This window comes from Felis catus, chromosome D3 (assembly GCF_018350175.1).
Source record: "Felis catus isolate Fca126 chromosome D3, F.catus_Fca126_mat1.0, whole genome shotgun sequence".
NCBI lineage: Eukaryota > Metazoa > Chordata > Mammalia > Carnivora > Felidae > Felis > Felis catus.
Genome location: NC_058379.1, coordinates 66518980 through 66541586, shown reverse-complemented (window position 1 = coordinate 66541586; position 22607 = coordinate 66518980). Strand labels below are relative to the sequence as shown.

The 22607-nt window shown below is 54.7% G+C and overlaps 1 protein-coding gene and 1 long non-coding RNA gene across 3 annotated transcripts in view; one reads left to right on the top strand and one right to left on the bottom strand.

Moving 5' to 3' along the window:
• The window catches only part of RNF165 (ring finger protein 165), a 112310-nt gene that overhangs the window by 84175 nt on the left and 5528 nt on the right, over positions 1-22607 (bottom strand). The gene's annotated exons all lie outside the window — the stretch shown is intronic.
• LOC123381418 lies at positions 10314-15505 on the top strand. 2 transcript variants are annotated; one of them, XR_006588339.1, is made up of 3 exons: positions 10314-11107; positions 12022-12245; positions 14422-15505. It is a non-coding gene; the product is annotated as an uncharacterized LOC123381418 (long non-coding RNA). The 2 variants fall into 2 exon arrangements; XR_006588340.1 differs by lacking the exon at positions 14422-15505 and having other exon boundaries at positions 12022-12398.

The following is a 22607-nucleotide window of genomic DNA, read 5'->3' as shown; positions in this document are numbered from 1 at the left end:
TATAATGATTTCCATATCATAATCTATAAATACTATTTTTTCTGTTTTTTACAAGAGCGAGTTTACAGGGATTGGGCTAAAATTTCGTTTTAGAACTCTGTTGTACACCTGAAACTAAAGTAACATTGTTGTCAACTACACTTCAATTAAACATAGATATATCAAAAAATAATAACAATCACAAAATTTCACCTCAGAGAGCAAGGATGAGTGTTCAGTTCACCTTTTTGTTTTCCCAGCTGGAGCCGGAGGGAAGCCCCGCTCAAGGTCAAGAAGCTAGTACCTAATCCAACTCGACTGCAGGCAATATGGCGAGCATCGGGAACGGGTGCCCACACCCCAGCTTTGCCGGCCAGCAGCGTGGGTCTCTGGCAAGTCACTGTGCCCTGCCCAGCCCATCTCCCATCAGCTGCTCATTGGGGGACTGGCTGGAGTCCAACTTTTTCTATTTGCAGAGACTTCCTTCAAATGCAATGTCGTGAAAGCCCCCCTGTGAAAGCCAGTGGGAGTGTCCCACCGTGATGGTGAGCCCTGCCCACGGGTTCCTCCCTCTTCCGCAGGGCTGCAGTCCTCATGGTTCCCCAAGCGCAACTTGGACACCCCCAGGCCGGACGGCATTCACCTCCCTCCCAGCCTAGTGCCCTGGGACCAGCCTGACCCCTCAGTGCCCGACCTCTGGCAGAACCCCAGACAGAATTCCACAACCCACCTCACGTGCCTGTGACAGGCAGTCCTGGGGGCAGGGAAGGGTTCTCCCATAGCACCCCACCTCCTGGCCCCCAGGGAAGTTCCGATAACTCCCTACTTCTGGGGTCCTTTGTCTGGTGCTTTGGCCTCAAAAGAGAGCAGGGCAAGGCTGGAAAGCAGGGACTTGCCATGGAAATGTCTTCGAGAACAGGGCACAAGGAGCCTGGGTCTCCGGGTCTGTTTGTGAACGAGGTGAGGGAAATTCCAACTGCATTCTCCTTGGGAGCCCTGGGTTCCCAGGTTAGCCCAAGGAAGCAGCAGGACTGCATTCTAGTTGAGCCTGACTACTAGTTTTAGTCCACTCTCTGTAGAATTCGCCCTCTGTTCCTCCATGGCTGGCCACAAATACATCATCCCTCCTCCCAATCTACGCGTCAGAGGGAAAAATCCGCCCAATAGGATTTTACGTGGAAATGGTACATGTAATTTCTAGGAAATGCCTCAATTTGAGAAGGCATCCTCACCTCTTCCTCCTCTGTATTTGCTGGAATGAAAACCCCAGGGCTGGAGCTTTAGCAGCCATTTTGGGCCATGAGTGACTTCGGGAATGGAAGTCACGAATGACAGAGCAATTAGCAGAAAGAGTCTGATTCTCTGACACCATGGGGAGCATCATCCCTGCCTTGGATTGCTACCTCCAGACTTCCAACCAGGTGAGAGAAACAACCTAGATTTTGAACCCAAGCAAATACTAACTAATACAATGGCCTTTCACGTGGGGTCCACCTGGGCCCTGGGCTCAGTTCTTATACCTCCTTTGCTCTCTACACTCCCACCATACCAGGCTGCTCTCTATTTCTACGACAAGCCATGAACTGCAGTCTCCCAGATGCTATTCCCTTTGCTGAGAACTCTTCTCCCACCCTTTGCCTGACTGACCCCTCCTCATTAGTCCACTCCCCTCTTATGTATCACTTGCTTGGGAGGGCTTTACCTGACCCCTGCACCAGCTGAAATCCTGGTTACACCTCCTCCTCCTCCTTATACTGTTCCTCATTTCTGTAAACCCTTTACGCAAGATACGGTTTTCCCAGCAGACAGCCCATAACCTCTGTGGGCAGGGCACAGCCTGCCTTGTCTACCCCGAAGCCTCTGGGCCTGGCATAGGGCTTGGAGTGCAGAGCAGGAGCCCAGGGTGTCGGGCCGAATCGAAGCGCACAACTCTAGCTCCTGGACAGCTGTGCACATCTCCTCACGTAAGCCCCGTGAAGGGGCTACTACCACCTACTACTTTACAGGGAGGGCAACTGAGTCCCAGGACGGGGAGGCACCTCACCCAAGCTTCACGTCAGCCCAGCAGCAGTGGCAGGACGTGAGCCTCCTGACACAGCGGTTGCATGAAGGGCTGGGGGATCTCGGTCTCTGCAGGGACAAGGTCTGAGGACATCGCTGTCAGGAGCCTCTCGTGTCTCTGTGGTCGTTGTTTAAGTCAAAAGAATATTTCTTCTTTTTTTAATGTTTATTTTTGAGAGAGAGAGAGAGAGAGAGAGAGAGAGAGGCAGAGAGAGAGGCAGAGAGAGAGGGAGACACAGAATCTGAAGCGGGCTCCGGGCTCCGAACGGTCAGCACAGAGCCTGACGCGGGGCTCGAACTCATGAACTGTGAGATCATGACCCGAGACAAAGCTGGACATTTAACCAACTGAGCCACCCAGGCGCCCCCAAAAGAATATTTCTTATGTGCCTCGTCCGAGCAAACCCTTCTCTAGGCAGTGGGGATACAGTGTCATACCCCACCTGCACGTTTCTCCCGAGAGTGAGAGAAGGGAAAAGATGGGAAAAGGAGCTAGTTGTGTGGGCATATGGTAAGGAAGGGATGGTTTGGAGCCTATCATCAAGGGCTAGAGGCTCTGGGCTCTGGGGACACGTGCTGGCTCATCTCAGGAGTCCAAGTGACAGTGACTTCTCCCCTGTCTGCAGCCACCGTATCTGAGGGCCAGAGCTAGCAGCTGGAAAAGGTCACAGAGGACACCCCAGAGCCCCCTGGAGCCTCCTTCAGGGGAGGAGAGAACAGTGACGTGTGGGATACTCTGCAGGCTTCGTAACTGCCATGGCCTCACTGTACTGGATCACACTTCTAGAAGGCAGCTCTGCAGAGGTCCTTGGAGCCCCTTTCCTGTGGCTGTGTGTGCTCTGTGCCTTCCTGACTCTGCCATCTTTCATTCATTCACTTGCTCATGCTCCACCCTCCTCCCCATGTACCTGGACCCTCCCAGACCATCCAGACCTTCCCCTTCCTGAGGCCTGCCCTGGACTGCCCACCCCAGCCTGCAGGGACCCAGGCCCCCTTCCTTGACCCATCTGGGTCACTCTGGGGCCTGCATGTTTTATCCTCGTTGTGGGTCAAATTGGGTCCTGCCAAAAAGACATATCGACGTCATAACCCCCTGTACCTATGGGTGTGATCTTATTTGGAAATAGGGTCTTTGCAGAAGTGATCGAGTTAAGATGAAGTCACAGTGAAATAGAGTGGGCCCTAATCCAGAAACTGGGTGTGCTTAGAAGAAGACCGTGTGTGGGCACAGAGACACAGAAGGAGAAGCCCACATGATGACAGAGGCACAGATTGGGGGGATGTCTACAAGCCAAGGACTGCGGCCACCATCAGAAGATAGAAGGAAGAAGGATCCTTCCCTAGAGCCTTCAGAGGGAGCATGGTCCTGTCGACATCTTACTTTCAGACCCCTAGCCTCCAGAACTGTGACAAAGTAAATCTCTATTGTTTTACGCCACTCATTTATTTGTTATGGCAGCCTTAGGCCAATCCTAAGGCAGCCAGTACAATCCTTATTAAAACCTCTGTCCTGTCTCCCTAACTGGAAGGTGACTCTGAAACATCAGGAGGCATCTTGCTCCCCTCTGCACCCTAGACTTAGAGTAAGAAGTGAGTGGAAACTGGGGCACCTGGGTGGCTCAGGCAGTTAAGCGTCCAACTTTGGCTCAGGTCATGATCTCACAGTTTGTGGGTTCAAGCCCCACGTCTGGCTCCGTGCTGACAGCAGGAAGCCTGCTCCGGATTCTGTCTCCATCTCTCTCTGTCCCTCCCCAACTCGTGCTCTGTCTCTGTCTCTCAATAATAAATAAACATCCAAAAAATTAAAAGAAGAAGGAGAAGGAGGAGAAGGAGGAGGAGGAGGAGGAGGAGGAGGAGGAGGAGGAGGAGGAGGAGGAGGAGGAGGGAGTGGAAACTGAGGGTTCCACGAAAACCACCTGGCATCCTGGACAGGAAACCAGGGAACCCTCACCCATGCACCACCACCTCCTCCAGCTCAGCCTCCCAAAGTGAGGTCATCCCTGCTGTTCTCCTTCCCGACACCCTGTTCTGTTCCTCCTGACCCTTGTCAGGTCTCACGATAACGTGAACATTTGTGGGCCATTTGTTTCTCCCAGTCACCTCAACTAGACTATGCACTCCAGGAGGGCAGGGACCCAAGGGTTCTGTTCAACACAGGATGTGCCACGTCAGGTGCAGCACTTGCTACTTAATCAAGAATGAGTATTAACAGGGGCGCCTGGGTGGCACAGTCGGGTAAGTGTCTGATTTGGTTCAGGTCATGATCTCATGGTTCATGAGTTTGAGCCCCCATGTTGGGCTCTGTGCTGACAGCTCACGGCTCTGAGCCTGCTTTGGATTCTCAGTCTCCCTCTCTCTGCCCCTCCCCCACTCACATTTGTCTCTCTCTCTCAAAAATAAAAATAAACATTAAAAATTGTTTTAAAAAGGGGAGGCTCAGTTGGTTAAGCCTCTGACTCTGGCTTGGGTCACGATCTCACAGTTCGTGAGTTCGAGCTCCGCGTCAGGCTCTGTGCTGACAGCTCGGAGCCTGGAGCCTGCTTTGGATTCTGTGTCTCCCTCTCTCTCTGCCCCTCCCCTGCTCACACTCTGTCTCTCTCTGTCTCAAAAATAAATAAACATTAAAAAATGTTTTTAAAAAAGAATGAGTAATAGCAATTGTCAGCTCTGGGGAGAGGTCTGTGGGGCAGGAAAGAAACCTGCTGTTCAGCAACAAGTCTTCCATACTGCTTACATTTTTTTGCACATTTTTCACTTACATTTTTTGGCTTACATTTTTCACTTACATTTCACTCACATTTTTTGCACTTTCTTCTTCTTTTTTTAAAGTTTCTTTCTTTTAATTAATTTATTTATCTTGAGAGAGACAGAGACAGTGCAAGTGGGGTAAGGGCAGAGAGAGAGAGAGAGAGAGAGAGAAAATCCCAAGCAAGCTCCAAGCTGCCAGCACAGAGCCCAATGCAGGACTCAAACCCATGAAACAGATCGTGAGCCCAACTGAGCCACCCAGGTGTCCCTTGAACTTTTGTCTTTATTGACAAAACAACTCATTTGCATTTGAAATTCACATATACATGGGGCACCTGGGTGGCTCAGTTGGTTAAGCGTCTGACTTTGGCTTAGGTCATGATTTCACGGTTTGTGGGTTCGAGCCTCACCTCCAGCTCTGTGCTGCCAGCCCTGTGCTGACAACTCAGAGCCTGGAGCCTGCTTTGGATTCTGTGTCTCCCTCTCTCTCTCTGTCCCTCCCCTGCTTGTGCTCTCTCACTCTCAAACATAAATAAACATTTAAAATACATAAAATTTAAAAAATATAATTCACATATACATAAAAATACAGATTCCCCCCTCAGAAAGGTAGCTCTGCTGCGGGGATTTTGGCAAGCTCCCCAGGTAACCCTACTGACATGTATGAGAACTGGACAAAGCCAGTTGTCCCCACCTGAAGTCAGCGCCGCAGCTCAAAGGCACAGAATTCTGTCTTCCCAACCAGGGCTCCATCTGGCTCTGGAGGAAGCCTCCCCGTCTTTAGGGTCTCAGTTTCCCCTGAGTATAAAACCTATGCTCACCAGATTTGACCATGATCTCAACTGGAGGCAGTGAGCTAGGGGACAAGAGGTGGCACCATGAAAGGAACAGCCAATACCACCATCGAGAAGGGCCTGGGGAGGCAGGGCCCTGGAAGGGTGTTTGAGACTCCGGGCACCACTCAGTTTTCAACGGCCTATGTCTGGGCTTGATTCATGGGGGTCCTTAGTGGGACTTTGGTGGGCTTCCATGTGCACATGCATACAGGCACACACACTCGCGTGCACACATGCACGCACACACCTGCCTTGTGCTCAGAGATGGTCCTGAGAAGACAGATGGACCCACTGTGCTCCTGCCTCCTCCCAGACTCCCCCTTCCATGGCCCTGCACTAGCCCTGAAGCTCCCGGAAAGAAATCCGGCAAAGAGGAGGACGGAGAGGAGACTCTCTGAACTTGTTTGGTCATTAATTAGAAGGTGGCTCCAAGCAAGTCACTTTGCCTCTCTGGGCCTCAGTTTCTTCACATGTAAGAGGGGACAGGGAGCCACGCACTGAGAGATTCTGAATGCCGTGTTGGGTGCTACACCAACCAGTCGGCACTCCTGCCCTGAGTGACGAGGATGGGAAAGCCAGCTGTCTGTCTGGCTCCGGAGCTCAGAGAACCCACGGGATGCAGGGGTACGGCAGAGACATTCAAGAGCGGTGTAGCACAGTGGTGACCACTCAGACTCTGGGGTCCCCTGCCTGCATCTGAAGCCCGGCTCAGCCTCTACAAGCTGTGTGCACTCTGGCCACCTCTCTGTGCCTCAGCTTCCCCATCTGTAAACCAGGGATAATGACGGTCTCTAACCACCCCCCCTCGCAGAGTTAGTATGAAGACTGAGCGAGGCAGTGCTCAGAGCGCCTGGGAAGGAGGATGCTCCAGCCCACTGGGGAGGCAGGAAGCAGCCATACTCAGCCGCACTCACAAGGGAGGTGAGATCGAACCCCTCAGAGCCACTGGGCCCCTCTCGCACGACCCTCAAGTCAGGCCTCTGGTAGCACCGCACTGACCACAGAGCTTTTCCCGAGCAAGCATGGACAGAAAGCACCCCAGGCCCAGCATCACTGTCCCCGTGCCCCGAGCTACTCCACCGCCTAGCTCCTGCCACCTTCCATCTGCTTTCTCTGCCACCTAGCCCCTGTCACCTTCCACCTGCTTTTACCTGCTTACTTAGTTGCTGTCTGCCAGCCCCCACTAGAGCGTAAGCTCCGTGAAGTCAGGGGGGAAGGTTCTGACTCACCGCTGCATCCTCAGTGCCTAGAACACAACCGGAACAGGGCTGGCCGCCCAATCAACATTTGGGAACGAGTGAATGACTGAATGGAAAGAAGGAAGGAAGGAAGGAAGGAAGGAAGGAAGGAAGGAAGGAAGGAAGGAAGGAAGACAAGGCAATATCTTTTCCAGTTTCCACAAGTTCCTGGCACAGAGTAGGGACTTCATAAATATTTCACGAATAAATCAAGGGGGGAATGAGGGAGGAATGGTGGCAGTTTGGACCTGTCCTGAGTCAACCTCATACTGGCCTTGGGCTGAGTGCCATGGGAACTCTGCCAACGAGTGGCCCCATGGCCTTGAACCGGCAGCCCCGTCATATGGCCGTGCCTCCTCCTGCCACAGAGCCTCTTCATCATCCTCGTCTTCATCATCTTCAACATCACCATCCTTATCATCACCATCATCCATGCCCATCAGATCCCCCACATGCTGGGGCCATACTGGGTCTCTCGGTGCTGGGGCCCTGCAAGCATAGTGGGGCCATGCAAGGCTTTGGCTCACGTGTGCACAGCTGGGTTTAGGGCAGTTCTGAGGGGGCAGCTGAGTTCGCAAGGGGTGGAGAGAAGGGAGTTGCCAGAAAGCCAGGCAGGCACTGAATTCAGGGATGGCAGAGGCTCGGAAAGGGACATCACAGGGCACTGGGAGACAGTGACTGGGGGAGGAATGGGAAAAGGAGGGGTCAGCACCCCAGAAGGGTCATCTGACCATCTAGGAGATTGGCGGTTCTCTGACAGGCACAGGAAGGGGGCTTAGACAGCTGGTTTGGGGAAAGAGGGAAAGTCAAGGAAGTTCGCATTTTTCCTAGCTCTGGGGCACGTCTGTCCTTTGCAAAGCTATTTAGACAGCAAGTATGCCCTGCGGGTCCTCACCAGCCCCTGAAGAGAAAGGCAGAAAGAGGATGCTCCTCCCTTTGGACCAGCAAAGAGCCCAAGGCCCCCCCAAAATGGTAACAAAGCTGGTCCCCATCAGAGGGGTCCCAGGAATTTTGTCTCCCGATTCGCCCACTTCTGGCCCTCCCCCATGTGTTCATCGTCCTGAGTCCTTGGGTTCTCGTGAAATGTTAAAAACAAGATGAAGGAGGATAGTCCCTATTGCAAAAGAAACCTAGATATTATGAATCACAAACTTGGCACTGATGTGTTTGTCTCTGAGGGTTTTACAGACTTATTTGTGGCCCCCAAAGCTTTGTGCACGGGGAGCATAAAAAAGCTGCCGAGTTTTATCAGTTCTAAGATTGCACAGTGAACCATCCTTTATCAACCACTAAAAGATTTTTTAAGGGCAATTAAACTAGAACGCACGGGCACTTCACAGGTGCCCTCCAGTTTCGGAGATGTGAACTGCGGAAATGTGTGCAGCTCGGAAGCTTACTGATGGCTGAACAGTGGAATGTTCTGTGAAAACCCGGAAGTGTCAGGCAGAGACCCTGCAAGCATTCTGACCAACTACGGACACTCTTGTAAAAAACTACGGACACTCTTGTAAAAACTTCTCTCGTGTCTCCAGCTTACCAATAGCACAGTTAGATCTCGGTGCCCACGCATCCTTACCATGCTTCTTCCCTTCCTGGGCCCTGTGCCCGAGGAACCTCATCTTTACAGCCTAAATGGACAGAAGCCCTCGAATCTGAATGGCCCCTCACGGTTTACAAACCTGTGTCGATGAATCTCCACCCCGACCCCAACGGGCAAGTCCGACGGTGCCCGCTCTTGCCCTTTGGCACACACAGGTGAGCCTCGGAGCTGGCGGCCAGGCCCCGGCCCCCAGCCCCTGACGCTGCAATGCCCCCTCCCCATCACAGCTGCTTCCCCAAGAGATTGTCCCCTGCCCCCCTCCCTGCGGTGCCTCTGCTAATGTGCTTGCCCCTCCCTGGGCCTTCCCCAGACAGGTGACTGCACCATGGGAAGAAACGGACTAATTCCTAACTGCGGGCAGAAGGCAGAGGAGAGGAAAGAGGAGTGGGGGAGGGGGCACAGAGGCTTGTGGCTCCGGCCCTCCCAGGTCAGGAGCAAGAATGGAGACTGAGAGGTGGGTCTGGGTCTTCACCCTGGCTGAGGGTCCTTGGCCAAGCCCTTTCCTCTCTCTGGGCTCTGTTTCCTGTAAAATGAGGGGTGGGGGTAATGAGCTGGCTATCTCTGAGTCCCCTCCTGCCCTGCTATTCCAGGCTTCCAGCAAGAACCCAGAGGGCTGAGTCTTGGTGGACAGGAAGACAGAACCTTCTGTCACAGCCAGGCCACCACCAGGAGCCCGGGGAACCACATGCCCCCAGCTCTCAACATGGGAAGTCTGTGTCTAGTTACTGTTCCTGGAGGCACATCTCATTTCCTCCAGCAGAGGATCTGAGGCAGAAACGGGGGACAGTGGGCATGACACTGGTCTAAGGCGCCAGAACCCCAGTCTTCTCCTCACCAGCAGCTCCTTGGCCCCATCACTTCTGCTCTGATTCTCAGAGACCCGCCCCGCCCCCCTTCTTGTCTCCACGGAGTGTCTACCGAGGGAGGGGGAGGGATCCAGGGATTGGCATCCGGGGTCCCCCACCAGTGGCAGTGAGGTAGGGATCGGGAGCCCCAAACTAGTATTCATTGAACACCCACTGCTTACCAGGCACCTGTACTGAAATCTCACTGGATCCCATTTCACTCACACAACTTCTCGGGAGGTTAGAGCCTCACTCTCACCCGGCAGCCTGACCCACAGCCTGCTCTCCGGACCCCCAGGCCAGCCTGCCTCTGTGGCAGCTGTGCCAGCCACTCCCTGCGCCAGCCACTGCATGGTGCTCCCTGTGGACTCTCACTGAATCCCCCCAGCCACCCAGGGGCCGGCCATGATTATATCCCCATTTCTCAGATGAGTAAACAGAAGCCCCGAGAGGTTAAGTGCCTTGCCCAAGGATGCACAGCGTTTATTGAGGGTCTGCTGTACACACGCCCCGGGCCGGGCACTCCACGACCATCATCTCAGTCTCCACTCCAACATCTTACTGTATTCTCGGGGACAAGATGCCAAATGAGAGCTAGTCACCAGGACAACAAGGAGAATCCGCAACTAGACGAATGAGCACATCCCATCAATACAGCGCAGGGTTTGATTCCAGCTTGGAGGGTGGCTTCCCCCTTCCCACCTTGGGGCTTTGTCCTTGCCTAGTGGGGAAGCCATAGAAGGCATGCTAGCCCACCCACCATAACGCTAAATGGAAAAGTGCACACACAGGACGTCAGCGGAAGGCCCGGTGTACGGGTCGGAGAACGAACGGAGGCAGAGCTGACTTCTCTGCCAATATCCATTCTCTCCTTCTGTGGTAACAGAACTCCCGGATTTCGCTAGCACGTGGCCTTCCAGAATGAAGACCACATTTCCCAGCCTCCTTTGCAGCCACACGAGGTCATGTGGGCCAGTTCTGCCCAACGGGATATGAGTGGGTGATGGCAGCCTGTATCATGCTCCTTCTACCCTTTCTTTCCTTCCTCCATCCCACTGCTTGGAAAGTGGACACGGGGGTGAAACCACTCTGGGCCACGCAGAAAGGGGCCACGCCCTAGGGAGGGGGGCAGCAGCAAGAGAGGAGGTATCTGATGCTTGACATCGAGTCCCCACCTACCAGGCCTGGCCAGGAACACTAACTCCAGGCTGTGCCAGAGAGCTGGTAGCCCCTTTGAGCCACCTTTACTTTGTGTCTCTGTCACCAGAGCCAAACTTACACCCTACCAAATAAACCAGTTCAAATAAGCTAAGGCAGAAGAGCCTCCGTAGCAGGTGTTGGCAGTTTGAGGGTTCTGGTCCACCTGAATTAAGCTCAATACAAGGGTGCTGTGTGCTCAGAACATCTGGTGCAAAATCAGGCTGCATTAACAGAAGTGTGGATTCTCGACTAGGGGAAGGCATCTGCTGGAGTCCATACTGGCTGCCTTCCCATTTTATGGGCTTTAACCAGCTGGGGCTCATCAAGGCAAGCATCCTGGATGGGACCAGAGGCACCCAAGGAGAAGGAAACGGGGCTGTTTGGCCTGAAGAACCGTCAGAAGTCTCCAGCAGAGCCCCGCAAAAGCTGCCAAGAGCCGGTGGCAGGGCAGGAAAGGCCAAGGCCTGGGAGGCAGGGGACACGAAGCAGCCATCCCGGGGACAGGCCCAGGAAATGCAAGGAGAAACGCCAGGAGCAAGCTCACCACCCACGGGCCACTGCCGTCCAACAGGACACGATGGAGTTCCGTGTGTGAGTCAGGTAGGCCCTCCTCCTCCACAACCCATCTCCCCCACTGACCTGTAATAGTGTCTGCCGGGCCACCCGTGGAGAAAGATCCATTGCATTCTGTTCCAGAGGCCCCCAGGAAAACAGACGCAGCTCTTGGAGGAAGGCTGCGTAGGTCCATGAGCCATGAGGGCTCCTCGAATAGCTCGAGTTCCTACAGACCCCTACCCCAACACACGCAGCTGTCTTACTCCCTGCTGAGCGCCGCGGTGTCAGTGTGCGTGCGCTGATTCAGGGCTGGGCCCTGCCTCCAGGCTGGGGATACTGCCTCCGGTCCTGGAAAGGACATCAACGTCCAAGTTGCCTTTAAACCCAGGCCTCAGTTTCTAGGCCATGACATTCAAAACCACTGCTTGCAACACCTCAGTTTTCTGATTGTTCAGTTGGCTTTAGTAAAAGCTAACCCAAGAGCAACATGGGATGATCGGCAGGGGGTGCCTATAAAGCCCCCAGCGGGACAACATTCCGGGACTAATGCTTCTCTCCCGCCAGGCCGGAGGCTCCCACAGCCAGCTGAGGGTCCGCAGTGCTGGGAGCCTCCAAAGATGCAAGGAGACAGCCTCTGCAAACTTGACCATTTTGCTCAAGACACAACCTCATTCTTGGCCAGCCCTTCTCCTGTCCTTTTCTTCTTCAGAAATCCAGGGAAGGGAAGCCACTGTTTGGAGCAGGGGGACTAGCGTGGCCTGTCCACAGGCAACAATGCACCAGGCAGGCCTCCTCGGAGAACACTCCAGACCCTTTTCCAGACTGGGGCAAGTCCCAAACCCTGCCCCTAGGCTAGGGCAATCTGTATTCTAATAAGCTTCCAGATGATTCTTACTTGATGTAGACTTGAGTTTGAAGCTCCTTGGCTGGGCCATCTCCAGTGTCTCTCTCCCACACAGGTGGTTGGGCTTCCCCACCCAGCTTGCTGGGCCTGCGGACCTGCACACCCGCCAGGACATCCCTTTCCCTCCCGCACTCCGCCGGCTTGGGGAGCTCCCCGGCCTCCAGTCTCAGCGCTGCTGTTCCCTTCCATGATTTATGACTGTGACTCCCACACACACTCCGGAGCAGGAAAACCCAGCGCACTGTTCACAAATTAAATCCAGCCCTCCTCTCCTCCCAGGTAATGGGCCCATCTGATGATAGAAGAGCTTATAAATGGCTATCATCAAATTAATCTCCATGTCAGAGAAATAATAGCAGCTGTAAATAAGACTGAGTGTGCCTGGCTTACCGGCTTGTTAGGACACTTTATAAAACAAGGCAGCAACATTAATACTGCATGGTCTCTTTAATTCCCCCAACCACCTGGGTGCAGAAGCTGAGCACTGAATGAGGAGTCTCCTGGGCAGCAGGAGGAAACCCCAGCAGAGCAGGGCTACTGACTGCTTCCTGGCCCCACTGCTTCTTCTCCCGTCTCTGCTCAAACTGTCCCCACAATCATCACTGGGGCTCTCTGGGTTAGGGGGCCACCAGCCATGCTCACTGCTCCCCATGCCCTTCGTGTGACTTCCCCGCCTCCACGTCCTCCCCTCTCTCACCTCCTGCTGACATGGTCCTCATCCTTCACCCCAGCTCGAGACCCACCTCTTCCATGAAGCCCTCCAGGCCACTTGACATCCAAAAGGGGCTGTCGATGTTTGTTTTATCCATCACCAGGTGGCTATAGTGGATACCATAGCAAATCAGCTGTGCCTCCCGCATTAGCCCACATAGCCACTGCCCCTCCAGGGCCTCAGCAAGGCCCCGTGGAGAAAGCAGAGTCCTGAGGATGGGAACAACGGGATGCCACAGGCCCCGGCTCTGAGGCAGGTGTGGGCCCCTTACCTTGGCCAGCCTGACCAGGGGATATGGAGACGCTCAGGCCTCGTGGCTTTAGCCTGGCTGAAGGTCTCCATCTGTTTCTTGGAATTTTAACTGTGTGACTTCAGTGATGGTGGGATGGGGGCCTCATCGGGCACAGGTGGCATGTCAGTGACAAGAAGAAGGAGGTCCCCATCTGGAGACATTTAAGCTTGTATGTTGAGAGGTGAGGAGGTGTCACCGGTATACCTATACCTGTGTGCACGCGTGTGCGTGGCTGCAAGTGCATAGGTGTGCATTTATTTGCATCTGTGAATGTGTGTACCACACATTCCAATCCCGTACAGGTGTTAACGAGTGTGAATGAGCGTATGTGCTGACATTCTGACTGCGTGTGGATCGTGTACGAATGTGTATTACACGGGGACCATGTGGGGTTGAGTGCGTGCGTGCATGCTGGGGTTGAGCACCTGGGTGCATTATTAGGTGAATATCAAGAGCTGCGTGGACCATGTGCAGTGTGTCAAATATAGCTATGGGCACAGGGGCATGGGGGCTCCCGGCTGGGTAGGGAGAAAGCCCACCCCGTGGCATCTGGACAAGGTCATAAATATAAAAGGTGGGAGGAAAGTCTTAAGCAGAGCAGGGCTTTGTACAAGGCCCGTCCCTCCAGGGGCCGAGAGCTCCCTCCAGGGTCTCCTCCGCTCCCTGGCTGGAGCTCCCCCAGGCTGGCCAGCAAGGGTGTCGCTGGGAGAGGGTGACCCGCTCACCACTGACCTCCTGATCTTAGAGTCTTCTCTTCAGCAGGTAAAGATGGCCCTCCTGGGAGGAAGACTGGGCTGGAGGGGTGAGGGGGGGAACTTCGAGACAGGCAGTCACCAACCGATGGGCCACCTTTCATGGCCTTTCTTAGCCTCTACTTCCCCTCACATAAGGAGCTGCTTTGGGCCAGCCTTGAGGTAGATGACCCAGCTCCCAGGCTGCCGTTTCCCAAACGGTCTCCGCGCGCCAAGTTCAAGGGATGTTTTAGGACTCACCATACACACACACAGTTCTGTGGTCAGAGAGTATGGGGAAGTGCTAGTGAAGCAGAACCAAAGGGCATTCAGTACTGTGCGAGCTACCAGAACCTTCAGTGTGCTCACATGCACGGGGACCTCCATGACAGGGGTGTCGCGTGCAGCATTTTCCCAAATGGCGGAACGTGTAACTTTTCTGCAGAAACAACATTTAACAGCTCAAGGGGTCCTAGTGTTTGGGTGAAAAATGCTGCCCCGGGGCCCTAGTTCAAGGGTCAGTCAGCTCAAGGCCCATGTCCTCCAAGACTCCTGGACACCACGTCCCCCTCATCTTGCCCTCGTCTGGCCTCCTCCCCCTCCTCCCAGCAGTCAGCCATGATAACCCTTGGAAGGTGGGGGGAGGGTATCCCGTCCCCTCATTGCTTCCTGGGCTGGGGGGGGAAGGGGGTCTGTCGAGATGTCAACCTTGTTTCCTAGGCCTTCGAGGGCAGTGCCCTGGTCCCGCCCTCAGCCCGAGGCTCAGAACATGCCATCTCTGGGTAGGGCGTGTGCACTTCGTTCTTGACACAAGCCAGTCAACCAGCAGCCACGCTGATGGACGGGCAACACTGCTGTGCTGACAACTAGGAGTGACAAAGCCCCGGCTGCCCCGCAGGACATCAGCCTCACCTCCAGGCCCCACGGGCAGCATTCTGCTTCTCAGCCCACCCGGTACCCCTGCAGCCCCTCTGCCTGCGAGACGTTGTCCCGGCCCAATCCCCTGGTCAAGCCCACGCACGCTCCAAGACTCAGCTCCGCCCCAGCTCCCCCGGGCACTGCCTTCCCCGGGACGTCCCCGCGCAGGCTGGCAGAGCACCCGGTACGTACCTGGGCCCTCACTTCTGACTGCTCACGCACCTGTTTCCCACCACACGGAGTCTGTTTAGGGTAAGTCGCTTAGGAAAGCGGCTGGCACGGACAAGTGCCCCGTGAGCATATGCTATAGTGCTCCTGTTGTCGTCGTTACCCTTGTGTCTCCGGTGCCCGGGACAACGCCTGGGCCAGGGCTGCTCAGTGCACACCTGTCAGATGAGCTGCACAAAAGCACCATCAGATCTGAGCCTCATGATAAGGGGGGCCAGTGGGGGTGGGGCATGGGTTTACCAGGATTGTTCCCATTTTACCGATGAGGGCACTTTGGCTCCAAGAAGTCTTGGCTCCTCGCCTTTGTTCCCCTTACCAAATTCAAAGTGCCTCCTAGAAGCAGGCAGGGGATTCTGTGTGTGGCACGTCCCTAGTGGACAGCCACAAGGAACAAAAATAGCCCCATACTCTGTGCCGGGCATCACGGGGGGCCCATTTAAACCCCACGCAGCCTGGCACGTCAGGATGAGGACCCCATGCTGCAGAGAACAGAACCAATGCCCCGAGAGGGGTACCTGCTCCAGAGGGAGGTCACGAAAGCCCCAGCTCCCCTAGGGCAGCCTCGCCCTCCGCAGGCTCTCCCGAGGGACGGCACGCTGACCCACTGGAGCGCTCAGGCAGGGGGTGGGAGAGGAGGCAGAGAGTTATAGGGAAGATGGCTGGGGGTGGGGCAGGGGAGAGAGCAGGGAGAGCGGGGCTGGAATGGGTGGGATGACAATGAAATGAGAGGGCCCAATGCTCCAGAAAAGAAAAAGAAAACTCAGACAAGGATGACAGCCACAGGACTCTGAACATTCACCTCTTGGATCGGATGTGGGCCTAGTGGGAAGGGGCGTGGGAGGCAGGCTGACCTCACAGCTCCCCCAGGCAGCAAAGGGCAGATCTCTCTCCCTCCTGGGGAACAGCTCCAGCTCTGCCTCTTCCGGGAGGCCCTCCTGACTTCTCCAGGCCTCAGCGACCTCTCCCCATCCCGTGTGCCAACCCTGACCAGTTGCCTCCAGGCTCCATTTCTAGCCAGCATCACCATCGGCTTCGCCCTCTGTGTCGCCCAGTCTGGGTTTTCCACCCACTTCCGGGGTGCTCGGGGGTCTCCCCAGCACCCTAGGTTCTCATGAACTGCGTATGCAATGACACGGGAACATGTCCAGCCCCTTCTGGTCTGCCCCTAGACTGTCCCAGGGTTCCAGGCCCAAACAAACAGGATGCATGTTCAGAGGAGGCAGTGGGAGCTGGGAATGACCATCTTTTGCTAAGCACCTCCAAGGTGCCTTGTACCTGATATGTAATTCCTTCATCCTCGCTGCCCCCTGACGCTGGTACCAATAACAATTACCTCCATTTTTTGTTATGAAGAGAGGAGGCTCAGAGGGGCCCAAAGTCACCTAGCTAGTAGGTGCCAAAGCCAAGAATTGAACCCGAGATTTCCCGATGCCAAAATCTGTGCACTTCCTGCTACCACTTAGTCTCCCCCAGTGGTCCTCAAGGAGACCCAGCAGGCACAGCCGTGCCCTGCCCAGGAGCAGGCCTCAAGGTCAAGGGGGCCCTTAGCTTCTGTTTGGGGCCATCCACAAGTTTTAAAAATAGAAAGTGGTGATGGTGGCACAGCACTGTGAATATACTCCATGCCCATGAACTGCACACCTTAAAGTGGTGAAAACAGCAAATTTTATGCTATCCGGCAGCTCCCCCTTATCCACAGGAAATATGTTCCAAGACCCACAGTGGATGCCTGACACCAGAGACAGCACCAAACCCCCGTATATACTATGTTTTTTTCCTATACACACCTACCTGCAATAAATGTAATTTATAAATAAAGCACAGGAAGAGATTACCAATAACTAATAATAAATTGCAACAATTGTACCGATATGCTGTACGATACGCTGTACAAATAAAAGTTACGTGGACGTGGTCTTCCTCTCAGAACATCTCACTGTCCTGTACCCAGCCTGCCCATGATGACGTGTGGTGACAAAATGCGTCCATGATTGTGGGGGGGACGACCAGGCACTGTGACGTAGGTTAGGCTGCTACTGACCTTCTGATGATGCGTCAGAAAGAGGATCATCTGTTTCTGGACTATAGCTGGCGGTGGGTAACTGACACCGTGGAAATCAAAACTGCAGAGGTAAGGGGGAGCCACTGTATGTATTTTACTACAGTAAAAATGAGAGTCCTGGGGGAAGCCCTGCTAGACACCCCCCACAGGAAAGCCTCCCTCCCTTGCTTCTTCCTGGGATTCGTCTCCACCTCCCGGCCTCCCCCACTCAGACCCTCGCTCCCAGTCCTCGCCCTGGCTCTCCAGACTTCGGAGGCAATACGGCAGATGAGGCGCCATATTGAAATACCATCCTTCTCTCTCTCTGCCTAAACCCCACACTGTCTTCAGCCTCACCCAGTTGTGCCCCTGACAGAGCTTCACTCGACCACCCCTGTGAGGGCTCCTGGAGCTCAGGCCGCTTCCAACTGGCCTTGAATCAAGACCAGGAAGAACACTGACCCCTCAGAATCAGGACACCCGGGTCCCGATCCTGACTGGGGCGCTCGGGAGCTGGCTTTGCAACTCCAGCCACTGGACAGGCTTGGGATTCCGGTTCTGTGACGAGAACTTGCTTCACCCAGCACCCCTCATACTCTCCCCCGGGAGCACCCCAATGTCAGTGTAAAACAACGAGCTCCCCAGCCACGGGGGTACAGTCTGACCTGCCCACATGAAATGTGTCATCCAAGTCTTCTATTTTCACTCAAAAGTTCACGCAACCTTTGCAATTGATGACTTAAGAGCTCCTTGTCTAGTTTAATATAAAAACCCCTTTTTCCCCAGATTTGGTAGTAAAACTGGAAACCACGCTATGTTTCCATGGCATGGGGCATGGAAGGGCCGTTTTTGGCCCGGAGTCACGGGTTCTGCTCTCTGTCCCTTGCACACCTCTCCCAACTCCCCGCTAGTCTGGATGCTCCTAGAGGGCAGGTCTGGACCACCCGGCCATGGTGAGCACAAGAGGGACTCCGAAAAGACTTAGTGAGTATTGCGGGAGACGGTGAGTGCCACCTGCTGAAGAGCAGAGGGGACTGTGACAACATGTCTCTAACTTCCTCCTTCCCATCCTTCATGTCATTCTCCTTCTTTCCTCCACCTGTCTCCTCGGGGGAGCTCAGACTGGTCAAGGACCCTTCAGGATGAAGTGGGGATAGAATGCGAAAATGCAGCCCAGGTTCCTGTCTGGGGTCCTTCTCCACCTTCTCCGTCACTCTCCCAGTTCACCTGCCCAGGTGAGGGCTGGTTGGCTGTTGTTCCCTTCGCCACCTGCGACCTCTCTTCCCCTCCCCCCTCCCCACGGCTGCCTCTTACTGCCCTTCCCCTCTGGCTCGGCTCCAGCCCTGCCTCCCGGGCACCCCTGCCTGCGGCAGCCTCAGTATCTATCCCCTCAGCAGAAAGGAGTCCAGGAGGCACTGCCTCCCAAGCCCAGCTTCCACCCAGACCAGCCGCTGAGCTCCCGGCTCAGGCCGGACTTGCACCTGTGCCACAGTCTACCCAACCTGGTGTCCAAGAGCAGCTCCAGCGAGTTCCAACTAAATCAAGGCCGAGGCTCTGTCCAGCTACCTCTTTTGTCTCCCTCACCTGGACACACAGGCTCCCAAGCCAGGGGTGACCGGTAGTGGGGGACAGCCCTGTGGACCCAAGCCTTCCCCTCATCATGTCTCACCTTCCCCAGGGTTGGATTTCTCAACTCTGGTCACGAGGACCATGTCTGCTAGGTGGAGGTGGAGGTCTGGACAGGCCAGCCGCTCTTTCCCGGCCAGTCCATTCCAGCTCGCCTGCAGGGAATGCCCCCCTCCCCCCCCCCCCACCAGTCCGGGGAGCTCCACCCTCCGGCTTAAGGAACCCTACCAGGATCTCCAGTCCTGGGGGGAGGCATTCATCCATTCCTGCCCACAGAGTTTGGGGACGGGAGCAACTGCTCCAGGAGGCGGGTGCCTGGGGAACACGGGGAGGGGGTGGCACGGAGGCCCCGGCAGCTAGGGGAGCAGAGCCGCGGCGACACTGGCTGTGGGGGAGGGGCAGACTCGAGCGCGCCTCCGCCCCCTTCCCTCCCACTCTCAGCCCCAGACTGCGAGCAGCAGCTGTTCCAGAGCTTCCTGCCCTTCCTTGAGACAGGTGTTGGCCCAGTGCTCACTTCCTCCCAGCCTCTCCTCCACCCCCTCTCCACGTGGCAGGCTGGTGCTGAGTCAGCAGCCGCCACTTCCTGTCCCCGCCGCACCGCGGCTACCTGGGGGAGCGCTGAGCCCCGACGGGCCAGGCCACCCACTGGGTGACTTCCCGAGCGCTGTCTCCCCTGCCCGCGCTGGCTCGCCTCAGGGGGAGGTTTCAAGGAAAGGATGCCTTAGGAAAGCACGGGAACTTCCCGCTCTGAGGCCGAACCAGGGCAGCTGCGCCGGCAAGCCGCCCCACCCTGAGCTCGGCCCGCGTCGGGTCGGCGTTCAGGGCCTCTGCGGGCCCCTGGCTGCCGTCCCGCGCGGCGCGGAGAGCCGGCCGGCGGAAGTGGCCTAGGAAAGTGGCACTAAGGAAAGGCAAAGAGTGATGCAAGTGATTCTCATCTGGGGGAAATCTCGGTTTTTGAAGGCAGGAAGGGGCCATTCGGCCAATCATCTCCAGTAGCAGACAGCAAAGAGGGCACCGAGCAGTCGGACGTGACCCCACAGGTCACACCCTCGCTAATTGGCGGAGCAGGACCCCGCGTCCGGGCTGTCCCCACTGCACTGTCTCTCCTGTCTGAGGACCACCACTAGGGAATGCCAGTCAGTGCCGCTACCCTGGCCTTTGGCTGACTTCTCCTTTTGTTTCATTTGCGTCACTTTCTGTGGCAAGTCCTTCCCTGTGAGACAGACACGATGGACCTATCATCCCCATTTGACTGACCGGCCAACTGAGGCCCAGTGGGGGAAGCTGACCTGCTCATGATCACAGGAGTTTGTGGCAGAAAAAAAGACCAGCACCCAGATCTCAGAAGTTTATGCAAACCTTCCTGCTTCCAAGCCCTCTCTTACCCACCCTCCTCTCCACCTATTTGGACCTGTTGATGGAAGAGGCCGATGGTGAGCAGAGAGGCTTTGGAGCTGTCAGACCCATCCGCTGACCTCTCCTCCCATGTGGCTCACAGCAGCCCTCAACCCAGTGCCCTGTGAGTGCGTTGGACTCCACCAGCCCAAGGGCAGAGCCACCATTCGAGGGGAATATTGCACAGCCATTAAAAGTGATGCTCATGGAGACAACATAGGAGAGCATGAAAAGGCTTGTGACATGTGACGTAAAAAAATGGAGAATGCAGGAGTGTATGTTACTGTGTTTACAGCTCTCCGCGATATATACATGTATGTGTGCACGAACACGTGGAAGGAATTTCACTAACATGATCGGAGGGGGTGGACATCCAAAAGATTTCTTTTCCCTTTGGTCTATTTTCTAAACCTTCCAAAATGTCATTCCACTACTTCCACGATAGAACACAGATAGAAGTTGTTGGAACACCAAGCTCTTCCTCCTCACGCGGGTAAAGTCAACCTTTCTGCAAACGTGTGGAGGCAAGAATCCTGGCACTTGCCTGCCTTGGAGTCTCTCTTCTCAAAAACGGTGAAGTTCGAGGAAAACCATTCAAACTGAGACACCAGGGCACAGCGGGGCACAGCTCCCCAGGGGTCTGTGTCCTAAGGGAGGCTATGGAGAGAATGGCCTACTGACTAAAGATGCGTGCATATAACCGGAGAAGGGGATTTCAAGACTGCAGAGAGAGGGTTTTGAGGAGTTGCATGAAAACATGAGGAATTTTCATTGAAGTGAATTTCCTAACCGCGCTGGGTACAGAAGTCTTAAACCACAGGACACTGTCACAGTCCCCTTTCCTCTGTCACTCTTGGCATCTCAAACTCACCGAACTCAGCTCTCCCTGAAACTGACTACTGCTCCCATCTCCCAGTTTGTCTTCATGGCCGTACACACTCCCAGGCGCTTCACCCAGGCTCAGTTCTGCTCACTTCCTCTTATGGTAAGGCCCCTTGTGGGAGCTGTCCTTCCCATCCCCCAGACCTTTGGTTTAGGCTTCCATCACCCCTGGAAGCCTGCCATGGCCTCCTCCCCGGCCTCGGCCCCTTGGCTCACCCCTCTGTCATCAGCTGCCAGAATGAGTTGTCGAAATACCACTCTCCCCAAAGAGCTCCCAATGGCTAAAGGAGCAAGTTCAAACTCTGCTGAAGCTTCCCGAGGCCTTCAAAAACTGGCTTCAAAATATCTTCCAGACTTTCCTCCCACGTTCTCCAGACCACGTGCTGCTTAACCCCTGGAGCTGTGCACTAGGGAGAAGCAGTGACAATGACCCTAGGGCCTCCTATGGCCATGCAAGGCGACAGACCTGCACACACACCCTTATACACATGCACACACGCATACACGTGCATGCACACACACCCTTCCTCATAGGCACATCCTGGTCTTGCCAAATCAGCGGAGCCTCTTGGCCTTAGCCAAAGTCTCACTTCTACCCTACCCCAACCTGCAGCCCTTCTTCCTCTTCCTCCCTCCTGTATTTATACGACCCTTTGAGGCACATCTTAACTCCACTTCCTCAGCAAGTTCAGCTCTGAGACTTTATTTGATCCCTCACGAATAAATGCCTCCAGTTATGGGGGATGGAGGGGCAACCATCTAGCAGACCCTAGGCACCTGCTGCGTGCCAGGTGCCTTTGAATACTCTAGACACACCCTATCGGGTATGATGGTGGTCACTGTCTAGAGGATGCTCAGAGCAGCGGTCTAAGTTCACCCTTCCAGGTCAAGACTGAGCTAGGACTCAACCCCGGGACTGCTCCAGGCTCTTCCCACTTCGCCCAGTCAGGATGTTCTGCCATCACAGAACATCTGAGACAGCATCTTGTTTCCTAAGCATTCATCTCCCAGCCTCAGCATAAGCCTCAGGAGGGCAGACACCCAGGTCCTACATTGCTTTAGTATCCCCCTTAGCTTGGTCCCAAGTAGGTATTCAATAAACGCTCAATAACTAAATGAACAAACAGGTGAGTGGATGAATGAATGACTGAGTACATGAAGGCACAGGCATTGCAAGCGGCTGTGCTTCAGGGTTATGAACATTTGCTTTTAGTTCTCAAAGCATCCAGAAAATCTGATTCTCTCCAAAGCAAGCTCTCCCCATTACTCTCCCCCCAACTCTCTTGGAAATATATTGGCTCATCCGTGGCCAAGCCGTACCGGAAACTAATAAAAACTCATTCACATTCATACAGTGTTAAGCCAGGAATTTTTAAAGAGCTATTTAGATCCATAGGAAAACAAAGGCACAAATGTCTGGCACATTTGTGCAAACAGTAGTCAGGTAGGATTGAGAGATCCAGAGTCATACTCTGAATTGGAGTCAAGGGCGTGTGTCTCCTGGCCAGGAAAGGGGTTTCACACTGCACTTGGGTCCAGCTCAGAGCTGCTGCTTCCCTCACTCAGGAAACCAGGAAACGATTAAGGTTTCCAATGGGACACTTTAGGCTGCTTATTTAAAGATGGGAGAGATGTAGGGGGAAAGGATGGGACAGGAGGAGAGCAAACTGTAAAGTGAAGAAAAGAGGACCCAGGTCTCTGTCACCTGCATCTTAGAGCATCGAGACTCTTGATGGTTTTCCCCTAGTCTTGAGTGATGAATTGTATTTGCTGGTTTATAGGTAAACTATTATTTAAGAAAACTCATCAATTAAGT